At 51.1% G+C, this 7,897-nt stretch overlaps 1 protein-coding gene across 3 annotated transcripts in view; it reads left to right on the forward strand.

Moving 5' to 3' along the window:
• Nucleotides 1-223: 223 nt before the first annotated feature.
• GJC1 (gap junction protein gamma 1) overlaps nucleotides 224-7,897 on the forward strand; it is a 24,810-nt gene continuing 17,136 nt past the window's right edge. For 2 of the 3 annotated variants that reach the window (XM_057385615.1, XM_057385617.1), the window contains exon 1: nucleotides 224-283. The gene's annotated coding sequence lies outside the window, so the exon portion shown is untranslated. Of the gene's footprint in view, nucleotides 284-2,169; nucleotides 2,290-7,897 lie in introns of those variants that run through there. The other variant, XM_057385616.1, reaches the window with a different exon arrangement.

A 7,897-nucleotide genomic window follows, 5' to 3' on the forward strand; every position in this document is an offset into this window, starting at 1 on the left:
TGTCCCCCCCATGCTGTCCCTGCTCCGTGTCCCTGTCCCTGTCCCCCCATGCTGTCCCCGCTCCCTGTCCCTGTGCCCCCATGCTGTCCCTGCTCCATGTCCCTGTCCCCCCATGCTGTCCCTGTCCCCATCCCCCTATGCCATCGCTCCGTGTCCCCGTCCCGCTCCTCGGTCCCCGCCCGCCCCGGCCCGCGCGCGCTGAGGGGGCTCCGCGCATGCGCCCCGCGCCCCCCGCCCGGGCTCGGCGGCCGAGGGGCCCCGGCGCCGCCACGGGCCGGACCCGGTGAGTGGGGGCTGAGGGCGCGGCGGGACCGGGCCGGGCCGCCCGGGGACCTGAGGGCGCCGAGCGGCGCCACCCGAGGGGCCGGAGCCACGGGGGGACGGCGGGAGGCTGAGGGGACCGAGCGGCCGTTCCGGGGGCACCGGGAGGCGGGAGCCCGAGCGCAGCCGCGGGCCCCGAGGGGACGGAGCCGCGGCGGGCTGAGGGAAGCGGGACCCCGSAGGCACCGAGCCGGGCGCTCCGGGGGGATCCAGAGGCGTCGGGATGAGCCGGGCGCGCTCCGCCGCCGGTGCCGCCACCGCGACGGGCCGGTGTCACCCCCCGGGTCCCCGCGTCCCCTTTCCCCGCCGCCCCCCGCGCTCTGGGACGGGCCTCTCCGGGGTGTTTATTCCGAACGAAGTGATGCCTGAAGGGCTTCCCCGGGCTGAGCGCTCCGTCCTCAGTGTCGAGCCCCTCGCTGATGAAACCAGCGCTCCCCGCGCTGCCGAGCGCGGGAACGGAGTGGTGGCACCGGGAGACGCCACCTGTGTCACCTCCGTGCCCACGAACCGTCCCGTGTCACCTTGGTGCCCTCCTCCCCTCCCGGGTGACGTCCGTGCCCACCTCCCCTCCCGTGTCACCCCCTCCGGGCTCCGGGCGGGACGGGGCTCCCGGATCCCCAGCACAGCCCCTGGAAGCAGCAGCTCCTGCTTCCAATTCCTTGCCCGGATAAACGCTCCGAGCGCTGCTGGCAGCCGGAGCCAGCCCTGCCTGGAGCTGACGGGCCGCAGCCGTGCGGTTTGGCATTGCTCGAGGAAATACTTCTCCAGCTGCAGGAGTGTTTGGAAAAAGCTCTCAGGCACGTGGTGGGATTGTTGGGGGTGTCCTGTGTAGGGCCATCAGTCGTCTTAATGACCTTGTGTGTCCCTTCTCACTGAGGACATTCCGTGATTCTCTGTGCTTGACCCAAATGCAGAGCACAAGGAGAAGAATCCTGCCCTTGTATCACGTAATGAGAGTTTTGGCCTCCGTYGGGCCTGACTTTCAAACCCAGCGTCATAAAATTTCACAAGAATGACATTTGTGCAGCTATTTTTACTGGCCTTTTAAAGCCAATTCTCATTTCTGTTGGTAGGAATTAGTCCTGACACTTTCTGGTCAGTGTGACCTTGCTTCCCAGTGAAGTGCTGATTTTGTTCCACCGTCAAATTAATTACAAATAGGAGATAGTTCATTGGGATTAATTAGGGCATGGATGTACCATATGGATTCTGGAGCAACAGTTGGTACCTCTGGGTTCTGCTTTTTTATTGGGTGTTTGGTTGGTATTTGGAAAAGAGAGAAAGAACAAAACCCTTCTATCTGACAGACCGTTGATTGTTGTTATTATTTCCATGTCTCYTGCCTGCTCTAAGTCAAGGATAATTGGTTAAGAAAAACCCCAAACTGTCCCTTCCTGTTAGAAATCTGTGTCCTGGGGATGTTCAATGAACTGACTGTCACTGCAGTTACCAAACCCTCCGTTCTTCAGGTCATTTGAGGGAGAAAGTTGTTATTTTCTGTCAAGACTCATGCTTAGGAAAACGCAAGGTGCCCTTCTCTGTWTTTTTGGTACTTTCCAAGTCTGTTCCAAAGTTGTGCTTGTGCTTTCCTGAGGGAACAAGTCAGCTCAGCGCTGAGAAGCGGAATAGGTGAGGATTTTTAGAAGGGAATTTGAGCCTTGCTGTGCCGTTTGACTCCGAGGGGAACTCCTGGATTTCCAGCAGCGCTTACATTAACTCCGGCTCTCCCGCAGCTCTGGGGGCAGCAGGGACRGTGCTCTGTGGTCACTGGTGGCTCRGCRGGGGTGGGCTGAGCTGTCACAGCTTTTGGTGTCTGTGCGACTCTGGGCAGCGCCGAGAGCTCCAGCGAGGGGCTGGTCCTCAGTGCCACCGAGGGGCAGCAGTTGCAGTGCTGGGCTCTCCCGTGTGGCAGCGTGGATCGGGCTTGTCCGGGGCTCTGRCCATGGCTGCGGGCATGGAGGTGGCCAGGTAAGAGCTGAGGGGCTGGGGCTGAGGGTGGGATCTGCCTTGTGAGCCTTTTTCTGGCTCCTTCGATGAGAACGAGCCCTTTGCAGGGTATTTCTCCAGACTCAGTGACTTTTATGACATTTCYAAATTGAAATGCCAGCGCATGGGGCAAACCAGAACTAGGAGCACTGGGACCTGTCCCTTCAGAGGTTTGTGAAAAACTTGTTTTACAAGAGTGTCTCTGCTTTTTGAACGGTGTTGGAAACATGACCAGCTGCTCCTTGGGTTTGTCACCTGACACCTCTTGTGCTTTTAAAATGGGTTTATCAAGTTTTAGATCAGTTTGAGTGGTGAAAAGTTATTAAAAGCATTTTACTGACAGGCTGTTCCCTTACCAAAGGCTCTGACTGCCTTTAGTGCTTTTAGACCAGAGTTGTGAGTTWGTCCTACCTCTGATGGAGGGGACTGTTGAGTTATTGCTAATARAAAACATTTCCATTTACAAATCTGAGGGTTTTCTTAATTGATACAACAATATTACAATTTTTATGTTTCGTAAAGCAACTCCGAGGTTTGAATGCAGGATTCTAAGCAAGGAGTTATCATGAAATACCTGTTTTTCAGATGTGTTCCATCCTTAGCCCTTTATTAGGGACTATTTTTACCCCTYGCTTCAAAGGAAACACCAACTCACCACAGATAAGGTGCAAGTGATGCAAATACCAGTAAATAACTGGACAATTTGCGTCAAGGACTGAGAGCACAGCACTTGCTTTGAACAAGGCAGAGAGGAGCCCCAAGAGGGTTGGGAATGTTCRGGAGGTGAGGAATTCCAGGAGCCCCTGTAGGGAGAAGGTTAAAAGAAAACCCAGATGCTGGGCAAGTTTAGACCAATKTTAAGAATTTAGCAAAGATTTTGGTACACCCTGAAGAGTTTTAATTTTMGGCACAGTTTTTCTAAAGAATTCTGTTGCTCTAAAGGTAATTGGTGTGGGAATTACGTTGCTGAGCTGAAACTTTGTCTTAAAAGATCTTTTCTGGAATTGGATGCTTTCAGACTTTACAAGAGCWAAATTCTTACAAAATCAAATTGAAACCAAATTGCTGGTGGAGAGTTTATGATGAATTTGAATACACAGATTTGTTGATTTAGTAATTTGCTGACTGCCGGCAGCTTCTGTGAATCGAAAAAATCTCCAAACTTTCTTCATCCATCACTTTTGCCAAGGAAAGGATGAGATCCAGTGCTTGAGGTTGTACCTAGTTGTGATCCAGCCACTTAAGACTAATAAAGCAGCCTAGAAACACCCAGTTAGGAGTTGGATAATCCGGAAGGTGCCTTCCTTGAGTGCATTTTGGGTTGGGTCACTGAAAATCCAGTGTCTTAATGCTTCTCCAGGGCTGAAGCTGGAGAATCTGGAGCCACAAAGGCTCAGCAGTGCTGCTGATGCCTCGTTCTTGACCCAGCTGGTGAGTGAGAATTCCTTATGGAATGGTGAGCTTTTCATGGAGAGCTGCTGGAGCACCACAGAGTGTGTAACCCAGGCAGACCCTGCTCACTGAGGTGAATTTTGGTGATTTTGTGGTCATTGGCACCTGCAAGGGGTCGCTGGCTGGGGAAAGAAGYGATGGAATCAGGAGTTRGACTTGGATGATTCTTGTGGGTCTTTTCCAGTCTGGATATTCTGTGATTCTCAGAAATCAGACTGCAGCCTGGAGCTGGAGAGAGGGGGCTGATCTTGTGGCTCTTCCCTTACACCACTTCAGATTTTCACCACCTTTTTTCCYKYGGATTTTCACCACTTTTTTTCCTAACRTGGGAATCACAAGGCTCATTTCCATGTACAAGGTGCCTCGTTCATGTCTCACCCTTCCTGCTCGGCCAGGATTCCCTGAACTTCGGCAGGAACTCGGGCAAGGGTAGGATCGTTAAACACTCGGAGTGAAACCCTGGTGGATAATGGACCCCTTTGTTGTCGGTCCCGGGGGATGGGCGCTGCTGCCTCATTAGGGGGAAGGTGATCCTGTGCTCCCACCCTGCTTCCAGCCTTTCTTTTCTTCACAGTCTTCTGTGCTGCCAACTCCACACAGTTGACTTGTGCTCCACATTTATGTATTTTTAATCTGCTTAATAGGAAGCAAATTATTGCTATGAAAAAAATCCCATTCATATCCCCTGATTTTTTATGGTAGCTCTGCTTTATCCCTGCTGACCTATGCAGGGAAGCACATTCCTGCCCAGCAGGTAGGGACACTCCTTGAGTTACAGATGGTCCCTRGACCCCCCTGCCAGCCCCTCACGGGTGGCTGCACGGCCACCTCTGTGTGCCCTGCGTTTTATTGCAGAAGCCCCTGGCTTTATCAGTGTTTCCAGCTGCTCTCGGCACTTCCCGTGAACAGCAGGAGAGCAATTCCACTGTCCCGTGCTTGTGCCGTGGCATAACAGGCTGTGCTTTTTTATTGACTCGAGTTATGGTTAATAATGGTCAAATTGGGTTACATCACATTTCACTTGCTGTGTTCAGTGCTGCTCAATCCTTAAATTCTGCTCCTGTAAAACCCTATGTTTTTAAAATGTCAAAATCACCAAATTACCCGTTTGCTGCCCATTCTTGGTCCTGGTTTTGGGAGGTTTGTTGCTTTCCGTTAAAAACCACAAAAGGAATTTATCTCCAAAATGCTCCTTGGAGGGGAAAGGGCAATGCTAACGTTTCCTTTTCTGACCTCCTCATACCATAAATATGAACTGTTATCGCTGCTCGCTTTGTGACGCACAGTTCTCCCCAAATYCAGGACTGTCTGGAAGATCTGGTTGGGATTTTTAAAACCTTGACTTTGTTTTGGTGCAAAATGAAGATGTGAGGTGAAAGTTCCTGAATGTGGTGYGGGATAAATGACATATGCAGTGTGTGGCTGGGCAATTATGATCTTACTGGTGATTTCTGGTGAAGGAAATGCTGAGAATGGCAAATGCTGGAGCAAAAAGAAATCCCTTTTCCTTCTGAAAACGTAGAGAACGTGGTTTCATRCCTCACTACCGGCCAGTAATTCCTTAATGATTGCATTTCAAGGAAGAACGTGATTCCGTTTCAAAGCAGAACCCAGGGCTCTAAGCAATAACACAAGTTACAAGGTTTGCTGGCTATAAATAAAAAGCTATATTTGGAAAAAACAAATAGTGTATTTATGGACAAAACTGTATTAAAGGAAATGTGATGGAAAAATTGAGTCAGATGAGCTGATGTATGAGGCATTTCCCTCTGGAGTCACTGGGCTGAAAAATGTTTTATATGCCTAAACTTGAACAGATGCTTCAGCACACACACACACAGAGTCCTCCCCCGGTTCATATTARCAGTTCTGCTCATACCGCTGTGATTAATTCCCAGACCAGCCTGGTTTAGGCTCTTTTCCGGGGGTTGGGGGTATTTCCAGATCATCCAGGTACTTAAGACATGCTTAGCTGTAAATAAGTGAGCAGCCTGGATTATTAGCGGGATTTGTTTCAAGCTTTGCATTAGGCATGTGCTCAAATGACTCACTGAGCTGGGATTTACATTTTTACAGGGGAGTGAAGGATTTCTCCCTGTTACCTTGCCTAAATGGAAATTGGTGGAGTCAGCCAGCTTTTTTGCCTAAACAAGTCCATGAAACCAGCTYTGGGCTCTTGCAGTTATTAGTTCCAGCTTTTTAGTTACAAATTTGTCAGAAAACGAGTCTGAGTGTGCGTGCCTGACCTCGATTGAGACACTGTTGAAGGAGGGAGGGCAAGCATCCATATGGATGACCAGCAGATTGTGCCTCCCGTCCTTTCCAGTCYGAATGTCGCAGTCGGTGGCGCTGGAGGAGGCTGACAACTGCATTTGATTCTTTTCCGTGTAATCCCCGCTCTGGTGTCCTGCTCAGATGCTGTCCTGGGGTGCAGTGTTTGCTTTTAGGTGGCTGGGGACAGCATTCCCTCTCCTCTGGACATCCCCAAAGTCTTCCCAAAAAGCAGCACGTGTTGAGGACGCTCCTTTCCACTTTGCTTTTCTGATGAAGGAACGTAGAAAAAATATCTTCTGGGTCTAAACATGGGTCTGGCTGTGTGTGCCTGGGGAGTACAGCTCCTGCAGGGTGAAGGATGGTGCTGGTGGCAGCAGGGGACAGAACTCCTGCCCGCGGTGACATCCCGGGCAGGAGTGGTGCAGCCCTGCCAGACTCAGAACAAGCCATCGCCTCTGAAGTTCTGTATCTCTCTCATGCTTAAAATAGTCAAGAGCCTGGAAGGGTGATTGTATGTCTTGTGTGTGCCCATGTTCCCTTGAGGGGGAGTTTTGACTCCTTGTTAACTCCTGGAAGCCTGGCTCTGGTGTGGATTCAGTGACAAAGATGACACCCAGTGCTGCATAATCCTGAGGCTGGAGATGTGTCTGTAGGCAGGCRAGGGGCTTGGGTGTAGGTTGTGAACATGGCCTTGGTCAGTACATTTTTAACGGCTTAAAATAATTAAAGTTCCTAATGTGTCTTGCAAGTGTGCTGCCCTGCATGCAGCACGTTCACCTAAAAATCTAAAAATCTCCCGATTTGAGGGGTAAACATTGAAGTAGTTGAGAAATGACTGAATTTTACTTGCAGCAGATTCAGTTGGAGGAGTTACTCAGCTGGTGCTCAGATATGTAGTTAAACTATTTTGAAATGGAGAATTTTCATAGTGGAAACTGTGATTCCTGAGATATTAAAAAGCAAAATAAAATTGAAGTGTTTGGGAGGAAGCACACTGCGATYTTCCACAGAGCCATATGGAAATTATCTTTATTCCTTGGTTCGTGTGAAGTCTTTGCTCCTTCTGGAGCTGACTTGGAGCCTCCTCCTCAGAGCCATCCCCAGCTTGGTTTGTATTCCTTGCCTGCTCTTGCTCTCTTTGCAATCTGTGACCAAACCGTATCGATCCGGGTGTCTGCGGAATCCGATTCCCTGCAGAGCTGTGCTGGAGAGCCGTGGACAGAAATAAATCATCGCTGCCCTTCAGGTGTTCCCATTGCCCGGGATCGTCTGGCACGTACAGAATTCCAGGGGACTGGAACTGAGCAGTGATGAACAACCCCACGTAGCAGTTCTGTTCCCTTGGGCGTCCTGCTGGTGCCTCTCTTTCAGCTGCTTCATGGAGGGGCTTTCCTCCAGCACCAGGAGCCACTCGCTCCTGGCACTTTTGGAACAGCCACATGGATCAGAACCTTGCCTGCTCCAGAGTCCTGTTTCTGACCATTCCACGTGGGGGCTGTMGCAGAGCATGGGAGAGGCTCAGCCATCTCAGCATGTGGCTGCTTTGTGCCTACAAAGTTACCCTTGCCAAAGTTTTCGATTTTTAAGGGGTTTTCCTTCTTTGGGCTATTCCAGGTGTCAGCTCCCCAGCCTCTTTCCCCTCTCAGCCTTCTGGTTTTTCCTTGTTCTTCCCACACCGGCCAGTCCATATCTCTGCTCCAAGCTCCTTCTATTCTTCTCTGTTCCCATGACAGGAGCTGGCCAGAGTGACCACACACCATGATGGGGATGTGGGTGAGCCATGGGCACTCAGGGGACATGGCAGAGTGACCAGAGCCACACACCGTGGGTGAGCCATGGGCACTCAGGGGACATGGCAGAGTGA

This window comes from Malurus melanocephalus, unplaced genomic scaffold, assembly GCF_030028575.1.
Source record: "Malurus melanocephalus ecotype Western Australia unplaced genomic scaffold, MMel_1.1 scaffold_848, whole genome shotgun sequence".
Classification (NCBI taxonomy): Eukaryota; Metazoa; Chordata; class Aves; order Passeriformes; family Maluridae; genus Malurus; species Malurus melanocephalus.